The sequence below is a fragment of the Engystomops pustulosus genome, chromosome 1 (genome assembly GCF_040894005.1).
Source record: "Engystomops pustulosus chromosome 1, aEngPut4.maternal, whole genome shotgun sequence".
NCBI lineage: Eukaryota > Metazoa > Chordata > Amphibia > Anura > Leptodactylidae > Engystomops > Engystomops pustulosus.
Window position 1 is genome coordinate 277,442,543 of NC_092411.1, and position 21,589 is coordinate 277,464,131.

The following is a 21,589-nucleotide window of genomic DNA, read 5'->3' on the forward strand; positions in this document are numbered from 1 at the left end:
ACTGGATCAAAGTTAATTTATCATGCTGGAGACCACAATCAGAAACAACCTTCAGAGCAATTATGAACCACTATGATTTCTTCTTTGTTTCTCACAGTTTCTTAAATCAACTTCCGAATCCAGACTTTCTCTACTTTCCTCTTGCTGTCGGAGCTCACTAGGGGATCCTTCAGCCCAGTGTAAAGCACAGCTGATGAAGAAAACAATTTATATTTGTTCTGTGTCTCTTCATGGCATTTTGACCACATCTCGGAGGCTTAAATTGGTTCATCCGAAGGTCAGGTAAAGATATCTGTATCAAATTTAAAGTATTACTATTTCCCAACTACGGTGTAAATCAAGGGGTCATCCGGGGAAAAAGTAGGCAGTGGGGAGTTTATGGATTCGGCAAGTCCAAACAACAAGAGCTTTTGCTTTGTCTGATAAAGTAGTGTAGTTCATGAAAAAATGTTGGCAGAAATAACTATAATATAATAAAGTGGGTACAGAAATTATTTAGACCACTTTATATTTTTCACTCTTTGTTTCATTGTAGCCAATTGGTAAGATCAAAGTTCTTTTTTATTTCTCGTTAATGGGCATTCTGCCCCCGTCTTGTCAGAAAATAACAGATATGTAGATATTTTTGCTAATTTATTAAACAAGAAAAACTGAAATATCACATGATGATATGTATTTGGCCCCTTTGCTCAGTGTTGAGTAGAAGCAGCTTTGGAGCTGGTGCAGCCAGGAGTCTTCTTGGGAAGATGCAACAAGTTTCTCACACCTTGATTTGGGGATCCTCTGCCTCTTCCTTGCAGATCCTCTCCAGTTCCCTCAGGTTGGATGGTGAACGTTGGTTGAAGCCATTTTCAAGTCAGGGATCTGGCTGGGACAGTCAGCTATGACCACAGAGGTGTTCTGAAGCCACAGTTTTATTATTTAAGCTGTGTGCTTAGGGCCATTGTCTTGTTCGAAGGTGAACCTTTGGCCTGGTCGGTATCTTTGTACTTTTCTACAGTGATAGTTGACTTTATGGGACTTTCTCCCATCTCACTACTACATCTCTGTGTATTTAAGGATTACAGAGATCACTATGCTCTTAAGAACCTTGAGTGCTGAAGAAATTTTTTGTAACTTTTGCCAGATCTGTGCCTTGCCGCAATTCTGTCTTTGAGCTCCTTGGACAGTTCCTTAGATCTTATGATTCTCATGTGCTCTGACATGCACTGTGAGCTGTGAGTCCTTATAAAGTCAGGTGTGTGGTGTTGCTCATCAAGTCCAATCTGTTAAATTAAACATAGTTGGAATCCAATAAAAAAGAAGAACCATCTTGAGGAGGATCATAAGGAAATGGACAGTATATGAGTTATATTCTCACAGTCCTTCACACATATAGATGTCATTTTGAGGACCCATAATTTGAGCTGTATCCAGTAGCATGCCATAAATATCTGCTGTGAGACAACCCCTCTAAAGGTTTCGAATATCTAATATTGTAGGTGCATCCTTCTACAGAGAATCATACATTTCCCAGTGTACCACTGTCAAAGGTCCCAACCAAATTTGAAGGTGTATTCCAATTTATCAACAGTCCCGACCACTAATGTCTGCTGCAGAGGGTTTACGCTTTTGAGACTCCAACCTGTTGATCTCGTCTCTGTATTATAATGGAAATGACACAACTAAGTATTCCTATCTGGATACTGGGATCAAATAGATAGCATTGCAGGCTGTGAAATCTTGCTTGTTTTTGGACCATATTATATTTTCTTTCTAGTTTTTTAAAAAGAAAAAATCCTTAATAATGTTCATTAAGCTGAGAAAACAAAACATATATAATCCAACTAAAAATATGTTTGTTTCCTGCCACAGACAGCAATGGAGCCTGAGCTCCCTGTTAGTGTTTTAGTCACCCATTTAGTAGTCACCTATAAGTAGAGCCCTGCAGGATCCAGATTAAATAAAAACTTGAGTAATTACTTCACCTGAGTGTTATCCATGTGCAGTAGATAGGACCAAGCTTGGACATCTACTTCTTGACATAAGGTCTTGGTTGACTCCACAGTGAGGTCAGAAATAAGGCTACAACCCCTTCCATCAGCCGGGAGTGCCGAGAACCCAATTCTCTGCAGTAGGTGATAACTGGGCTTATTTTCATTATTGAGTAATCCATTAAAATGGGGGGAGGGGCCAGATTTGAGAAATAACATGATGTCTTTGCAACACCCTCGCCGATGCAATGGCGAGGGAGTGTTTGCGAATACGTCCCACCTGCATGTAATCACCTTACACTATATGGTCCTGATAGGACATAGCGATATTGCAGTGGTGAATCCTGCCTGGCAAGGCAGAGGTTAAGTATTTTGTATGATGCAAGATGCTGTTATCCAATGATATGTGTTACATCCTGTGCTCTGTAAGCTGAGATGTGATTGGAGGAGCAGCCACCACCTGACCAAAGGGAGGTAATAAAACCTCTGGCCAGGAATGTTCTGGATGATTATTCTAGTGGAGAGATAGAAGATTCTGAGAACTCTGGAGAAGTCTCTCCCAGATGAGAAGAGGAGAAAATCTTGTAGACTTAGAGTGAGTGAGTGAGTGAGTAATCTCAGTCTAGCCCATACCAGAGCAGGAAGAGCCTAGCCCCTGCCTCTGAAGAGTGGAGCATTAGACTAGAGTTAGTGTAGTGAGGAAAAGGGGTATCATCTTACCTTTAAAGGGGATACCTGAAGCCCTACAGGACAAGCTGAAGCTTCCTACCAGGACACAGCTGCCTCCCAGTCTGCCCTCTACATCCAGGCTGGTGAACTATCTCCTGAGGCTCCCTCCAACTCACATCTCAGCACTCCATCTACCTGTTAAAGGCACGTTGCTGCGGTTCCTGCCGGTTCAAATAAAGAACTGTAAGTTGTTTTCTTCAACTTCTGTCTCCGTCTGGTCCCTGCTAATACAACTACCCTCATCACCGGCACCCTGTCCATCACCCAGAGACTCACACTCGGGACATTAAGGGGTTGCCCCAGGGAGATGGGGCCTCTATAGCAGCCTCTCCCTCATCATTTCTTGCCAACACCACCCTGCTGGAGACCTGCCAGGCTGTAGGACAGCCCTCCGGTTCCCCCGTACCAAGCACCGTGACAATAGCGTGCTTAGGCCGCAACCGCCAGCCACTCCGGTACCGCGGGCCCCGGCTGTCTCCAGGCCTCCACTCAAGGGCTAGGCCCCGGTGGGGGATGTTGCAAGTGGCGTCACGAACAGGATTGATACTTCTGTGCCTTATTACGGCATTAAAGACTTTCCTTTATTGAAAAGACTGTGCTGCCTAACCCTGCTGCCATCCGGGTTTAGGCCCAAGTAATTGTGGGTTTCACATTGAACTTTATACTGCTGCCACGTGCTGTCGAGCGCCGCTCCAGCACTCAAGAGGTTAATTCCTTCAAGAACTGTACCAGCTCTGCTACATCCGGCGCTGCCCAGCCTGAAGATTTTTACCTCAGAAACTGTGGCGCAGCAAGTAATTCCAGCCCGCCAAAACCTTCACTGGCGGAAAACCCAGAGGCATTGCTAAGCTCCGCCCCCTGCGCGTATGGCGCAAATCCTGCCTCAGCGCGCTGTGGCGCAGCAGAAAATTCAGCCCGCCACAGCTCCTGGCGGGAAGGACTTAAGCCCCGCCCTCTGGCGCGAGAGTTTCCCGCTCCACCTCAGCGCAGGAAGTGAACCGCTGACCGCCTTGTGGAGTGAAGACGCAGCCACCATCCTAGCAAGACCGAGGCCTTCACCTCCCAGTGAGGAACCGGAGTTCCTTGAGGCCTTTGAGACTTTAATCATTGTGGCAGCGCACCCCATCCGGAGACCTTTTGCTGCGCACCGGCTGCATCGCGGTACAACTCGGGCCTCCTTTGCGGACACTTTCCTCCGGTCTGGGACGGAGAGTGCCCCTCTACATGCATCGAGTTTGCTAGCTGCCGGACTTCTCTGCAATAGGTCCAAAATGGTGGACCATCCTCAGCAGCCATCTTCCCCGGCTGGGACCCCGGTTCAACCCCTGCGGAGGACCCTCTCCACTATCGGTGTCCAGGTTCCGTATGCACCGGAGGGTTTTCGTTTTGTTTTGGGGAACCTGCCGGAGCCAGCCCGAGCGGGCGAGAAACCGCTGCTATTCCCTTGGGCTCCCTCTGCCCTGGAAGCTATCTCAGAAGAGCCCAACACTCCTGTAGCCATTGCTGACCGTCCTGCGGAGTATCCAGGACCACCTGCTAAGAGGCCCAGGCTGTTCGGTGAGAACACCCTGCCAGCTACAGAGGTTACCACCGCCAGCGCAACAGCGCCCCCAAGAGCTACAGGTCAGTCCAGGAACAACAATCTTTCAGCTGTCAGCAATGAAGAAGTTACAGCTCCTGCGGTCATCATCATGCGCTCCACAGCGCCCCCAGCTACAGAAGGTCAGCCAGAGAAGTGCCTGTCTCCTTCCTTTGCTGAGATGCCTGCCGCCGCAGATGACCTCCCTGCTGTTCCAGCGTCTGGGTGTTCCATGTCAGCAGTTCCAGTTTCTACCACCAGATGTCTTCAGGTGACAGATCTCAACACTGCTTTCTTCACCCAGGCTGATGATGTCCATGCTGCAGTTCCTGCTTCCATGCCTGCAGCCATTGCTCTTGAGCAGCAAGAGTAACCCCTGAAGGGCTGTAGCCCACTTCAGGTACTGTGCTTATTGTACATATGTATATTTATCTCAGTCAAGAGACATACCTTGAACTGCCTATTGTCCTGTGCTATGATAGCACCCCTTCCTCTGCCACAGCAGAGATTTCTTCAAAGGACTCTGTCCCTCTACACCAGAGGAGACCCTTTGCATCTCAGTGCACTTTTCCCCACCTCAAGGGCTGTGCCCAGAAGATGGACTTTGTCACTAGAGACCTTCTGTGAGACTTTTGCCAGATACTACCAGGGGAAAGTTGCCATGTAATTTATTATTATTTTGCACTTAATGCTTTCCTTTTAGGTACGGACATTATGTTTGCACTTCCATGCCTTTTCTTTGCAGGAAAAGAGACATTTGCTACCGTGCTACCCTGAGTAGCCTATCTACTTCTGTAACGTTTGTAACGTTCAAGATGTGTACCCATTGGGCTCCTAAGCCAATGTGAAATTAACCTGTTTGCACACTGTCATATCTGCCAGTAGTCTGCATTAACCCTTTCATAGGCTTTACAGGTTGTAGTGTGGCTGTGTCGGACCCTCTATTTGTGTAAAACACTGACCGCTACCTGATCCCTCAAACCGAGGTTTGCACATGGGGGTAGTCCGTAAACTGCGGGTCTTTAGGGGACCGGGGGTGTTACAAAGTTAGCACCTGGATGCCACCCATACATGGGTAAGGATGCCAGTCAGGAGGTACTCGTGTCGCATATGCTAACGCAATGCAGATATACACACTATATAATTGCCGCCAGGGAAGAAGCGTTGATAAAACAAATATACAGGCCTTGGTGCAAGGAGTGGATTACAGGACATGACACCACACCTTTCCTACTGTACAGTTCGGTTTAATGGCGTCAGCGACCAACTGTCATACAGCTACATGTTTTTGTCTTAGTCCGACACCAACCCAGGTGCCTGTCTCCAGGACCATGGGCGGTTTGTCCCTACACCTCACATAGCCTGCACTTCCTAGAAGTGCCCTTAGCCCCCTCTGTGCCCCAAACCATCTGTAGTCGAGCCGAGGGCGGCTCTTTCAATTGCCCCCGGGGTATGCAACACCCTCGCCGATGCAATGGCGAGGGAGTGTTTGCGAATACGTCCCACCTGCATGTAATCACCTTACACTATATGGTCCTGATAGGACATAGCGATATTGCAGTGGTGAACCCTGCCTGGCAAGGCAGAGGTTAAGTATTTTGTATGATGCAAGATGCTGTTATCCAATGATATGTGTTACATCCTGTGCTCTGTAAGCTGAGATGTGATTGGAGGAGCAGCCACCACCTGACCAAAGGGAGGTAATAAAACCTCTGGCCAGGAATGTTCTGGATGATTATTCTAGTGGAGAGATAGAAGATTCTGAGAACTCTGGAGAAGTCTCTCCCAGATGAGAAGAGGAGAAGATCTTGTAGACTTAGAGTGAGTGAGTGAGTGAGTAATCTCAGTCTAGCCCATACCAGAGCAGGAAGAGCCTAGCCCCTGCCTCTGAAGAGTGGAGCATTAGACTAGAGTTAGTGTAGTGAGGAAAAGGGGTATCATCTTACCTTTAAAGGGGATACCTGAAGCCCTACAGGACAAGCTGAAGCTTCCTACCAGGACACAGCTGCCTCCCAGTCTGCCCTCTACATCCAGGCTGGTGAACTATCTCCTGAGGCTCCCTCCAACTCACATCTCAGCACTCCATCTACCTGTTAAAGGCACGTTGCTGCGGTTCCTGCCGGTTCAAATAAAGAACTGTAAGTTGTTTTCTTCAACTTCTGTCTCCGTCTGGTCCCTGCTAATACAACTACCCTCATCACCGGCACCCTGTCCATCACCCAGAGACTCACACTCGGGACATTAAGGGGTTGCCCCAGGGAGATGGGGCCTTTATAGCAGCCTCTCCCTCATCATTTCTTGCCAACACCACCCTGCTGGAGACCTGCCAGGCTGTAGGACAGCCCTCCGGTTCCCCCGTACCAAGCACCGTGACAATAGCGTGCTTAGGCCGCAACCGCCAGCCACTCCGGTACCGCGGGCCCCGGCTGTCTCCAGGCCTCCACTCAAGGGCTAGGCCCCGGTGGGGGATGTTGCATCTTCTTTCTAGAAACAGCCACACCTTTTCATAAGTTAATGCACCGTCAAGATGGCCCCGGTATAGATGGCTGCCTGTGCTTCGGCTCCAGCTACCCAGTTTCTGTGTTTTTCTAATCTTAGGCTTGTAGCACTGGGGTCCTGGGTTCAAGTCCCATCCAGGTCAACATCTGCAAAGAGTTTGTATGTTCACTCTGTTTTTGCATGGGTTTCCTCCGGGTCCTCCGGTTTCCTCCCACACTCCAAAACATACTGTTAGGTTGATTAGATTGTGAGCCCCATTGGGGACAGGGACTGATTAGGCAAGTTCTGTGCCACGCTGCGTAATCTGTGTGCGCTATATAAATAAAGGAATCATTAAATCTTTTTTTTTAAGAGTTAATATTTTTTAGATTGGATTTCATATCAATCACAAGTATTTATTCAATATTTGGAATGTTTAATTACGGTTTCTGTTTCGACTGTTACATTTGAGCACAAACTGCTAACACTAATCCCATCACTTGCTGGCCCGTCCCATGTGATTGGCCTCGGGCATACTGTACCATGGTGCAGCCAAGTCATTTCAATGTGAATAGTAGCAACAGGTGTGTAGAATAATTGATTACTAGAATTTGCATTTTATGGAATATAATCTGAAACAAAATGGCAAAACCATGACACATTCTGAGATCTACATAAACTCCTTACAAATACAGGGAGAAAAGTGTCCAGAAGTATCTGATAGAAATAAAATATTTCTTAACTTTTTAATGTTTTTTAGATTTTTTAAAATCAGGTTTAGCTGCAGATTCTTCTAGTCAGAGGCCATTTAACACTTTCAGTAAATTCTTTTCATGTATCCCTTACACTGATTTCAGCACAGATGAAAAGTTTTCTCTAAACTCCATCATTTCTGAGAAATCATTGCAGGACTTTTGGTATCCAATATTCTAATCAGAAGCTCAGGTGTCCAGGGGGCTGTGCCAGACTGTCTGATCCAACCCAGGAAAACCACACAATGATCATGTAGAAATATTGGGGGCTAGAAAATAACAAATGCACCACAATCAGTGGAGAGCAGTGGTGGATTATAACATGGGGGTTTCAGGCAACCACCGGAGACGCAAAGCTCCATGGTATCCATGGCTATCAAAACCACTTACCATGTTTGATGCTTAAATAATACTTGGAGCACGGCACAGTACTATTCCTCCTATCCTGTATACAGTATATGGGAATAGTACAGTAGTACTACTCTTAACCTACATTATATCTGGGAAAAGTACTACTACTCCTTTCTTGTACATTTGGGCACAGCACAGTACAATTGGTGGGTGAACGTGTGTTCCCGACCTCTTCCACCTAGTGAAAAATATGTGGGAGTACAAATGGCGGAAAACTATATTAAAAAATAACTTTTATTCGAATTGATTAAATCAAGGTAACAGTATATATGGTCACAGGCGTCGATGGATCAATAAAAAACAAAAAATTCAAGGTAGAGGTATCGTACCCAGTGGGATGTGTGAAGCAGGGGCTCCCTATCAGACCCTATTGGGGCAGTGTCAGGACCTAGTATACCCTGTTAAGATACCACAACTCGGGGCCGCAGCCCTAGGTGACTGCCACCCCTAGGTGACTGGAACCTTACCCTGTGCTTGGTCTCCTTACCCTACAATGGGCGGGAAGGGATGCAGGAGGTAAGGTATATGTTGGGGCACATAGGAAGGAGCCCTTGCGTCAAGTGCTGTAGTTACTGCGAAGGTCTTAATGATATGCCCACAGAGAGAGTCCTGACCTACAAGAACACAATTCACATTGTTTTTGGGAATATTTGACCTACATACATTATACTCTCCATCCGGGTATCTTGACTAGTACTGTCTTTCCACGGACCTGTACTGCCATTTCTGTTTCCTCTATCGTCCTATGACTGTTCGGAGGTTTCCAGCAGGTGGTGCGTGCAAGAAATTAGGAGGGATAGGCTGATGTACTGGTTCTTCCTGGGGTAACCCCTGAGTGTCTGTAAGATAAGTCCCTGGGTAATCGATGGGGAAGCCAGTGTGGAAGACAGATGTATCCAGGCATCAGACGGAAGCAGCGTTGTGCAAATCAACTCACGGTTCTTTATTGAACAATAGGTAGCAGGCAATGGGCCTAAATGGTCAAATAGCAGATACAGATTCTAATACTGAAGTGGCTGTGGAGAGGGGTCTGCAGGAATATTGCATGGGCTGGTAGTAGATGATGCCTGCGATCATTGAGGTGGAGCTGTGACCAAACTGTGGAAGCTGCAGCTCTGGGTTAGAGTCTCCTGACTCAGTCCCTGGGATTGGGTTCTGTGACAGCACTGAAGGTGTGCTCCACACTCTATCTCTCTCTTCACTCTGACAGCAGATCTGACTCTCTGCTCTGTGGAAAGACCATGAGATCTGTCCCATGTGCTCTGACTGCACAGGGGTTTATACTCCCCCTGGTCAGGTGGTAGCACCTTTTCAATCATTCTCTAGTTTACAATACAGCCACAGATCCTGACAGGTACTGGGCCCTATTCGCAACTACACCCTTGCTCATACATTGGCAGGGGTGTTGCAAAAGTACTACCACTCCTATCCTGTATTTATGGACACAGCACCGAACTACTCCAACAAACCTTCATATGTGCTGCAGCACAGTTCAATTCTTGTATCATCACAAGACAATGAGTAGTGCACAAGTTACATTAGCCCAGGTCCTGTGACAGTCGTAGCCCAACCCTGGTGAAAGAGACAACCAAGCTGAATAAAATAAAGATAAAGCTCACACTTCCACCTATCTTATTGAAGGAGAAGGTGAACTGGAAGTCTTATCTTGCTCCATCAAGTGATGCACTTGTCATGTGAAGAGATGGAGATATAAATATTCCTAATCCTAACATTATGCATAAGTTAATTGAGTGGAAGAAAATTCTATTGATTTCCCCCTGCAAATAATAGTGTGTTTTCTATTGTAATTCACGCGTCATCCTGCAGTTCCACTCTCATGCATCAATATTAGAACAGTCGAGATGCACACCATTTAATCTGATTGTTATTCTCCGTCTCAGTTAAAAATTAGCCGAATCCTAAGTGCAGTCACTCATAGAAAAATAATTAAACATAAACAACATCATTCAATTTACAGGCGACGTCTCGCACTGCGAAATGTGAGACTAGAGGAGATGAGATCAAGAGTCTAGAAGAGGCATCGTCACAGGTGCCCGAAACTTATTACCCTGATGATAAGATACCTTCACCGGGAAGTCGTGGAATTAATAACTAGTAAATGTACAGATCTTTCCAAGTAGTATTATCTATGGAAGCAATATGGCTGACATTTAAAGGGGATTTTGTAACTAGAAAATGTTCTCTACATGCACCACAATTTATAGAACAAGTCCGATTCCTGTGCATCTTTGGTAGATAGTCATTTTCTATTTGTCACAGGTGTCCCTGTGATCCACTTCTCATATCGCAGGCACACCCGTGTCCCTTTCCATGGCGGAAGACTCCCTGCCTCTATTTTACCTCTTCACGCTCCTGCTTCCGTCCCGGTCTGCTCTAGAAGAATTTAAGGCCCAGAGCACCGCTGATTGCTGCTGGCGACTTCCGGGTTCCTATTTAAACCGCCTGCTCCCATCAACCCCCACCAGATCTAAGTGCTACGTGCCTATGAAAAAGCTCCCCGGCGTGTTCCTTGTGTCTGCTCTGATCTCCCGTTGTGACCCTGGATCTGACCCTGACGTTGCTCCTGTTCTGTCAGCCTTGACCACCTGCTCCGTTCCAGACTTTGCTTCTCTGCCGCCTGCCCTGTATATCTCCTTGTTCCAGACTCCGAGACTGCTCGCTGAATTGGTACTTCGACCTTGGCTGCCACCATGGACAAGTTACACCTGTGGAACGACCTGGTGGCATCATTTATATCAAACAAAGGGGGCGGGCACAGCACAAATACAGTGGTCATACATCAAAACTAACTATAAATATACTGAAAAAAGCAATGCAGCATAAGACCAAAAATGGAACAATCTTTAACAATCTTTATTAAACATGATACAACACACACAATAGATTAAAAACACTTACAAAGTGCAACATGTGTGTTGCAGCAATTACTGGGCACCTGACAGTACAAAGTAGGGCTCCAGAACAATTCCCCTGCGTTCTGCCCATATGACCTGGTGGCATCATGCCGCAAGACCCTCCTGCTTTGCGGCATGCTCTGGTGAAGACCAGGTGCCACTTATATTCCAGTCCTAGGTGTCGGCTTGTGTCATCATTCACGGTGGTCCAGGGGGTTCACTGACCCCCAGTCCTAATACTATTGATATTGTCAATAGTGCTTACCCACCAATGTCATTCAGGTCGCTAAAAGGGAACATGTTCTCTTGTTTGCAGATTACAAAGTGTCTGTGTTTGTGTGCATGAGGCCCTAAAAGGGAACTCGCCATCAAGAACATCACAATAAACCTTACCCACCCCCCCTTCCCACTCTTCCTTTGTTGAAAAGTGCAGTGCAGAGTTCCCAGCTTAAATCTGTCTTCTCCCACTAGTAAAATTGTTCCCCAAAACCATTTCTGCCTTGGTCTATGTTGGCTTAGCCCACCACCACTTGGATACAGCCATCACGGGGTGCTTAAAATGGTGAGAAGATCTGCAGTTTCCGATAAAGTGCTCAGTTATAAATTCACCATGCAGTGATAGGGACCACATTCTGTTAAAGACAGGAAGTGGGCAGGAAGTGGACATCCTGTCTGCTCAGCCTGAGATTTGAAGAGCCACTGAGCTGTCAGTTGAAAGAAGGAGGTGTGGTCCACTGGCAGCCTGGAACAAACATGACTCTTCTATTCTGAAATTGATTCTTATCCCCTTATTTGCATATCAGAGAAATGTCTGTAATTAAGGTACAGTGCCTCCATGGCAGATGATTTTAAGTGATATGGGGAAGACGCTTAACTGTTTACCAGCAGGTATTACTAGAGTGAGGGGGTAAAAGTTCTTTTTTAAACCTATTTTTTAAGGTGTTAAATAAAGAAAAATGCTTTAGGTAAAAAGTGGCCACCACCCCCTTATTTTGTTTAGAATTCTCAGTTGTTGTCTGCTGTAATCTCACAAAGGGGTAAGTGCTCTGTGCCTTTATTTAACAGCCTGTCAAGCTGCAGCATGGAGAGGTTCTCTTAATGCCCCCAGAGCCCTTCTCGCTTACCAGCATACTTTTCAAAGTTGATTTTAGAAAGAAGGATGCAATGGATAACAAATATAAGAAGATTACCACAGTAGCGGTGCCTGGATCTATGAGTAAATATCCCTGGTTTATCATGATGGATTGTGATGGTAGATTTTCCTTTTAGTCCCATTGATTTCAACTACTAAAAATAACACATACACTGCCAAACTTTCTATACTGTCAGGAAGGTTGTGTTTTCAAAATGGCCGTCCCCAGTGATGTTTTAGAAAATAAACGTCAACATTATTAAAGGGCATCTAACACCAGGATGAAGGACTGTATGCAAATGAGCCTCATGGGGCTCCAGGTTCCAAGGGTGCTAATGAAGCCTGGAGCCCCTCAGGCTCATTTGCATAGAGTCTTTCATCCTGGTGATAGAGAGACAAGAGATATTTTCTTCTGAAATTCTCATAAATGGAGATGATATTTTGTCTTAGTCTTAAGAATATATAAAAATTGAGTTTCTAGCAGAAACTTAACTTTGCTAAAAGAAATTCAAAACAAATGATATATTTACCCATTTGGCAATAAAATACAAACAAAATGGTTTGGAAGTTGTACGGCTGTCAATGTGCTCCTCAAGCTTCCAACATCTTTTGTGTCTATTCTGTTTAGTATCAATGGGGGAAGCGGCTAAATGCTACATTTGATTTGATGTTCAGCTGTGGTGGGCTCCAGTCACAGATACATGTTGTTCCTTTGGAAATGAAGCCTTTGTCTACTGAGATTGAAAATGCTTATTTGCAATATGTCTTGGGCAAAGACCCAATGTTCCGAGCTGTTAGAGAAGGATGATACAAAGGACGATGAATAATAAAGAATCACACAGCATGGGATAATTTCAGATTGCATTCACTGACTCTTATATCATGGAGGAGTGTTGAAGTGGAACTACATTCCGGAACGTCTTACTTCCCACTAACCAATAACATTTTAGTGGTTAAAAGAAAAAACAAAGTCAACAAAAACTGCAACATAAAATGTCACTGGTTAAATCAAATATGGATATAAATATTCAGTAAAAAGTTGATCACAGCAATCTGCAAACTTTCCGGACTCAAAACTGAATACCATGGGGGGAATTTATAACACGCCGGCGCTTGTGTATTCATGTATACGTCGGACGGGGCATCTACCCGGCAAAACTGCACATGGTCCAACCTGGAGTAGTCTAATGTAAAAAACTGCGAGTGAACATTCACAAGTTTATAAAAAGTACTCAGGAACACCATGTGCCTGCCCACTCTGCCAGCAGCTGTGCCCCTCTATGCCCCCTCCACACCCCCATGGCATAGAGGTGGCACAGTCTTGACAGTGCGCAAGCATTTTCAATTACCATATATACTCATATATAAGGGAACAGGGGCTGGCGGCTATATACGTGGGGGTGCAGGGGCTGGTAGGTTATATACTGGTGGGCAGGGGGCTAACTATATACTGGGGGACAGGGGCTGGCTATATACTAGGGGAGCAAGGGCTGGAAGGCTATATACTGGGGGCAGGGGCTGGCTTTATACTAGGGGAGCAAGGGCTGGAAGTCTATATACTGAGGGCAGGGGCTGGCTTTATACTAGGGGAGCAAGGGCTGGAAGGCTATATACTGGGGGGCAGGGGCTGGCTGTATACTGGGGGGCAGGGGCTGGAAAGCTATATATACTGGGGGCAGGGGCTGGCTGTACACTGTGGGGCATGGCTGGTCAGCTTTATACTGGCTGGAGGCTATGACCAATGCATTTCCCACCTTAGGCTTATACTCAAGTCAATAGGTTTTCCTGGTTGTCTGTGTTAAAATTAGGTATCTCGGCTTACACTCAGGTCCACTTATACTCAAGTATAGACGATATTTGAAGTGTTGACATCCTAAAGGTTTTGTTTAAACAAAATTTAGAAACTTTAGAAAGTTCACTTACCCCCATCCAATTTGTAGATCCCACCAACTCTACCAAGAGACCACAAGTTCTGGACAACATGAATTCTGGACCCATTGGGTGCCCAGTGGATAAAACAGGGACCAGAGGAAAGTAAGTGGACAGTTTCTTCCTCATGTATGCAGTTTTAAATTACTGATCGAAAAGCCCATAGGGCTCCAAACATAAAGAGAGCAGGAATTTAAAATGCTCCCTGCAAACAGGACGTCTCCTGCTCTATAATATTGTGTCTGCAGATAGGACACTATGTACAACCTGTTAAGCTCCTCCTGCTTTATAACATGCTGCCTGCAGATGGGACACTATGTACAACCTGTTAAGCTCCTCCTGCTTTATAACATGCTGCCTGCAGATAGGACACTATGTACAACCTATTCGGCTCCTTCTGCTCTATAGCATGCTGCCCCCAGATAGGACACTACATATACTCGGCTCAGCTCCTCCTGCTCCATAATATATTTTTCTGTCTGCAGATTAGAAACTATGAACAATCTGCGTCTGAGACCTCTTCATACAGAGATGGCTTTGCTGCATTTTGCAGCAAAGACCCATCACTAACTCCCGCAGTGGGTGCTTGCACTGATCACGGGTGTTAACCTATTGTTTGCCGCCGGCACTTAAAATGTTAGCCATTACCTTCGATCTTCGCTCCCCCGAACGTCATCGGGGGGGGGGGGGGGGGCGATCATTTGACATGGTAGCCTCGGGTCTTCGTCTGACCTGAGGCTGAATGGCTTCTGCATATTCATTACAATAAGCCAGTGGCCGATACAGTTGCATTGCAGTATACGGTGGGAACGATCTGACCATCTAGGGTTAATGTACCCTTGATGGTCTAAGAAATAGTGGAAAAAAAAAGTTTAAAAATGTAAAAAATTCATAAAATATTAAAAGTTCAAATCATCCCCCTTTCCCTAGACCTGATATAAAATATAATAAACAGTAAAAATCACAGACACATCGGGTATCTCCACGTCCCAAAATGCCCTTTTTTGTACACATTTGTTTAATTTTTGGAAATGTATTAAAACGCAATAAAACCTGTATAAATTTCGTATCACCGCGATCGTACCGAACCAAAGCATAAAGTAGAGGTGTTTTTTGGAGCAAACGGGGAAAGTCGTAAAAACTGAGCCCACAAGAACGTGACGCACTCACTTTTTTTTTTTAAATTTTTCCACATTTGGAATTTTTGCCACTACATAGCAGGGAATAATAAATAACATCACGGGAAAGTCAAATTTATTACCCACAAAGCCCTCACACAGCTCTGTACACGGAAAAATGTCAAAGGTATGGATTTTTGAAGATGGAGAGCTAGAAATGAGCAAAAAAAAACCTACGTCCTTAAGGAGTTAAAGAAGAAAGAGGAAGATATAGAAGCATAAGAACATTCATATTGTTTGACTTTTTTCGGTGGTGTGTTTCGGACCTTACCACCTTGTTTCTTTTTCTTTTGCGCCGTCGTCTCTTATATTGATTTAGGGAACTGTACGTGTTAGAGAAAGGTTTTTCATTTGTATGATGTTTAAAGATGCTTGTTGATCATTGGTCCCGGTGTCAAGGAGGTTGAAAAAGTGAGAAGAATCCAACTACCTTATATACTCGAGTATAAGCCTAGTTTTTCAGCACAAAAAAATGTTCTGAAAAACCCAAATTCGGCTTATACTCGAGTCAAAAAAATAAATATATCTAAACTCACCTTTCCGGTGACCCCTGTATATCTTCTGTGCGATCTGTCCGGCAGCGGCGGCAGGCTATATACACTGGGGCAGGGTCTGGCAGGCTATATACACTGGGGCAGGGGCTGGCTGGCTATATACACTAGGGCAGAGCCTGGCTGGCTATATACTGGTGAGGCTGTGACCAATGCATTTCCCACTCGAGTCAATAGGTTTTCCCAGTATTTTGTGGTAAAATTAGGGGCCTCGGCTTATACTCGGGTCGGCTTATACTCGAGTATATACGGTATGTATTTTGAACTGAGTTCCAAAGACTCCACTGTTCCGACGCATTTACTTTCCATCTGTAGCTGTTCTATCAGGATGATAATTTCCCATTCCTACAGTACACACACCGCGCCATATGTTACAGAACTATTATCCATATTTTCCATCACGAGCGGCATTTGGCAGATATTCCATGAGTAGAATTAGCCGAGGATCTTTCAATTCCAGCTCCTCTTATCTCTAATTCTTCTTGTTTGCTCCTTTACCACTTAAAACAACTAATATAAAGGCGCACAAGTCATTTTGAAGCCGGAGCTTGGATAACGCTCAATCACTTTATCAAATCTCATGGTAATATTTGGATTAAAGACAAGAAAATTAAAAAGATTGAAATGGTTAAGGAAGTCTGCCAGCTCTAATATCTGGGACTAGTAATGCTAATCAGCTGCACAAGTTAATTGCATTTTGAGAAGGAGTGTGATGGAAATGTCGGCGGCAGATGAAGTTCAGACTTAATCAGAGAAACATTAATTTTGATCAATTTACTCAATAAGTTCGGCTACATTGAAAGGGAAAAGGCATGTAATAGTACGGGGGAGAACGGGCGCGTTTCACGCCTGCAAAATGGAAAAAGCAATTTGTGCCGGAGACAAATGTAACAGATAGTCCAACGACGATAAGCAGGGAACGGGCAGAAGATGGAAAATATTCAGATTTTTATATGTCTGATGTCTGAGAAAAAAAATGTACGAAATCTGCCCTATTTTTTTTACGGATGTGGATCACAGAATTCAAGAGAAGTCTGTGGGTCCGCAAAAAACGGATGAATCATCCGTTTTTTTTCACTGATGAGGCTGAAAAACCAGATGTAGGGGCTTATTTATTAAGGGTTGTGGATCACACTTTCGTTGAACTGTTCATGGTTTTCGGGCTTTGCACAGCTTTGACAGGTATTTAACAAGGGTTTGCGCTGGGATTGTGTCGCACAGGATCGGATTGTGGCGCAGCTGCGCCGCCTTTCATGCAACAGAAATCAGGGAACGTGCCGTCGGACAATCTGACTGATTCGGACTGAGCGCCGGATTTAACTTTCAAATTGTGTTGCAAGACAATGCACTTACATGCACCAGGAAGAAGAAGGTGAACTCCGTCGGACCTGAGCGGGGAAGCGACACATGCAGGATATCGGGCGCACGATCTTAGTGCATTATCGTCGGACAATGCACTTTCGTGAGTGTTAAATCTCTTAAAGAGACAAAATGCAATAGATGCGCAAAGGAAGCTGAGCACCAACAACAATGTGAAACTACCCTCAGGGGTTGGTCCAGCAACTCAAAAAATAATATCTTAGGTCATTTAAGAAAATCTACCACCAAAATCCATTGTGATAAACCAGGGACATTACTCAATAGATCCAGGCCCCGTGACTGTGGGAATCTTAATATATTTGTTATCCATGGTGCCCTTCTTCTAAAATCAACTTTTAAAATTATGTTAATAAGCCAGAAGAAATATGGACGTGTTATGAGAAGTCCTCCATATTATAGCTACACAGGCTGTTACGCTCACTCCCCCTCCCCCTCTGCTCCCTCAGCACATCCCCTTCCATCTGCCTGCTTTAATCTCACATAGTGGAAGGAGGATACCTGCTGCTGCACAGTGTAACAGTCTTTGAAGACATAGGGGGTCTTTTACTAAGGGCCCGATTCGCGTTTTCCCGACGTGTTACCCGAATATTTCCGATTTGCGGCGATTTTCCCTGACTTGCCCCGGGATTTTGGCGCACGCGATCAGCTTGTGGCGCTTCGGCGCTGGCATGCACGTGACGGAAATCAGGGGGCGTGGCCGAATGGTAACCCGACGGATTCGGAAAAACCGCTGCATTTAAAAAAAAAAATTGGTCGCACAGGCCATACTCACATGCACAACGATGAAGACAATGAACTCCGGGGCACCTCGGCGGACTTCGGTGCAGCAGCGACACCTGGTGGACATCGGGCGCAGGACCTTCATGTATCGCCGGAAGACCCGAATGCTCGTCAGAGAAGCCGCCGCTGGAACGCGAATGGGCCGGGTAAGTAAATGTGCCCCATAGCATGGAGGGGCTCTGTTATCACCCCCAGAGCCCTTCTGATCCATTAGCATATTTTTAAAAGTTGATTTTAAAAGGAAAGAGACCATGGATAACAAAGAAGAAGAAGATTCCTGATCTATGAGTAAGTGTCCCTGGTTTATTATGATGCCCCCGGATCAATTGTACTAGTGTTGTTTTTATTTAGAATAAAGCTGTATGATCACCTAACAGCAGATGATGATGAGGGAAGAGTGGACCTGTTGACGTGTGGGTTAAAGGTTGATCCCACAAGTTATACCCGCAATTGGTGCTGGCACTGATCACACTGATCACTTGGCTGGCGCCATTTAAATGACCGGCGCACTAGTGGATTGTCACTCTCTGATGATGTCATGGATCAGGATTATTCTCAGCAAAATAGGGTGCATTTGTAATTTTGGAACCCATAACATATAAGCAAATAAAACCAAAGTCAGGTCCTTGAATACAAGGTAAGTAAGATGGGTTAAGGTGTCCCCTTTTTCTCTCTTTTATTAATTCTTTACCTCTGATTCAAGCATTTGTTATAATAATTTATTATACCTAAGTTGAGGTGCAAAATGTAATAATTACAAATGTAGCTGCTGTATGTTCATACACATGAAAGAGTTTAAGTAGCAAATGGACCATTTTGATCGGTATTTGTGCCGCTGTTCTGCTGCCCCATCCTCCTCTCAGTTCCGCCATTTTCTGACTGTCATCTACACCAAGACGTCTCCCAAAGTGTGGAGGCCTTATATCTCCTGCTCGGGATCTGTGTTCTGCCTGTACTTGCGGTAGAGTCCTGTACTTTCATCAATGGGTAGAATGAAATGAATGTCTTTAATGAGAAATCCCGTTTGGGCACCTCGTGGTCCCCCTTTTTCTCAAGTGCTCTTTCACATTGGCGTTGATGTTGAGCTTCAGTTGCACATTCTTTTTGTCTCTGTTGTGTCTTCGTTTTTCTTCCACACCTGATTTTTCTACCTCATCAGTGAAAACAAACAGATGTTTTATCAGTTTTTCTGTGACTTCTATTGCCTTCTGTGATCCGCATCCATGTCTGTTTCATAATTTTTTCCACCGACAATGGATCAGTGAAAATACAAGCCAATGGGGCACATTTACTTACCCATCCAGAGGAGTTCACAGGAAGTTCATTGCCCGTCACGCACTGTGCTGCGATTCACGAAGATCGTGCGTCCGATATCCTGCATGTGTCGCTTACGCGCTCAGGTCCGACAGAGTTTACCTTCTTCTTCCTGCTGCATGTAAGTGCATTGTCTTGCAACACAATTTGAAAGTTAAATTCGGCACTCAGTCCGAATCTGTTGGATCATCTGACAACCCGCACCCCGATCTCAGACGCATGAAAGCCAGCGCATCTGTGCCACAATCCGATCACGTGCAATACAATACCCTGTTAAATATCTGTCACAGCCATGCAAAACCCCAAAATGTCAGAAAGTCAGACGAAAGTGTGGTCGCGGGCCCTTAGTAAATAAGCCCCAATGTAAAAACACCCATAGAAAGCAATGGCTTTGTGAGGCATCCGTGGAAATCACTGAGCCACGGACATAAAAAACAACACCAATGTGAAAGTCCCAGCGATGATATTTTTCAATAATTATGCCCATGCTATATATCCCAATAGTAATTTTATATTATTTATTTTCCCCAATTTTTTCCCGTTTTCCAGCCACCACGTGGTGTCATGAAACATTTATGAGGCAGAATTTATTTCGGTAAATGTTGTCTTTCCCACTTGAGTCTGCTATTGCATAATTTTTGCTTAATGACTAGTGAGAGGTATAATCAAACTGATGCAGGAGTTTTTTTATTCCTAACTTGTGTTCTCCACGTATGTGTATTTAACAGATGGAGAACATCGAAGCAGATGGAACGCTTTGTGTTGGCACATTTGTACATTTGATTATTCGATGCATAATTCGGAATGCTAAAATCTCATATAACACTAATTTGTCCAATAAATTTGGCGTTATTCATTAGTGTGATTGGCTGAAATGCCTCACCTGCATTTTTATATCCATCATCAAATAGGAGTGCTCATTATGTAAATTGGGAATGTCCAGGCAATATGTTTCAATGTGTTTGAAGTTAACTCAATTTAATGATATATTGATGTAATAAAGTATCCAATATCAGCACCAGTCCTACATCAGTTCTAGGCTTCACGCTTCTCTCTCTGTGTCATCATGTTCCCAGTGTAGGAGCGGGCTCCGGATGTGTAGTTCAGTATAATAGCTAAATGCTAAAAGACTATTGGCCGAATATGCCAATTTAAGGGAGTTTGACCAGCCATCTAATGTCTATGATGCCTCCTGACTCTCCTTCAATGGTGTATCAAAAGGATTTGCTCTTGGAAGATATCGATCTGTCCAGATCATCACAATGGCTTCTTCTAGACATGACCTCATTTGAGTTACCTTTGTCTCGGTTCTCTAAACAGGTATAACATTTCTTCTGCTGATGATAATTTTGATAGTAGATGGCACCTCCTGCTGTCGCAAGATGTATAATCTAGCCTCTTGACTCTCTTCCATTGGTGTAACATAGCTTAGTGAATAATTTGATCTTGGGATATATCTATATGTCCAGATCACCATGATGGCTTCTTCCAGACATGGCCACCTTTGAGTTACCACACTTAGTTTGTCTTGGTTCTCTAAACAGGTATAACATTTCTTCTGTGGATGATAATTTTGATAGTAGATGGCACCTCCTGCTGTCACAAGATGTATAATCTAGCCTCTTGACTCTCTTCCATTGGTGTAACACAGCTTAGTAAAGGATTTGATCTTGGGATATAACTATCTGTCCAGATAATCATGATGGCTTCTTCCAGACATGACCTCCTTTGAGGTACAACACTTAATTCTCTAAACAGGTATAACATTTCTTCTGTGGATGATAAATTTGACAGTAGATGGCACCTCCTACTGCTGCAAGATGTAGGAACAAGCCACGACTCTTGTCCATTAGTGTATCATAGCTTAGTGAAGGATTTGATCTTGGGAGATATCTATCTGTCCAGATCACCATGATGGCTTCTTCCAGACATGACCTCCTTTGAGGTACCACACTTAGTTTGTCTTGATTCTCTAACCAGGTATAACATTTCTGCTGTGGATGATAACCTCCTTGCTCCTCCTGCCCTGAGATTTTTGGTGCCCCTGCTCATCCCTCGCCGGCCCCATTTCCTGCCCTGATACGCCCAAATGGGTGAGGATTTGGATTTGAAATGACCATGAGAAATCCACCCCATTGTTTTTATGCCTACAGTAGTACAGTAGAAGACAATCTATTCAATGGAAAATGTTAATAATTCTCAATGTTCTCAGATCTATAGATAACGAGACAGATGTAAGTTGGGATGTCTCCATGTTCTCACACTCTTCTATGGCTTGTGTTACGCTAATTTGACTTTGGAGGAACATACAGGACTTCTGTTCCACTGACGGTTTTAATAGAAAATGGCTTATTTGTTTCTGTTTTTTCGGCAGCTTCTTCATATAAATAGCTGGTAATTACTGTAGATTAGAAATCATCCAGCATGAAGAGACGTATCTGCGCTCCCTCCTGCTCGCACACGCCAGCACAACATGAAAAAACAAAGC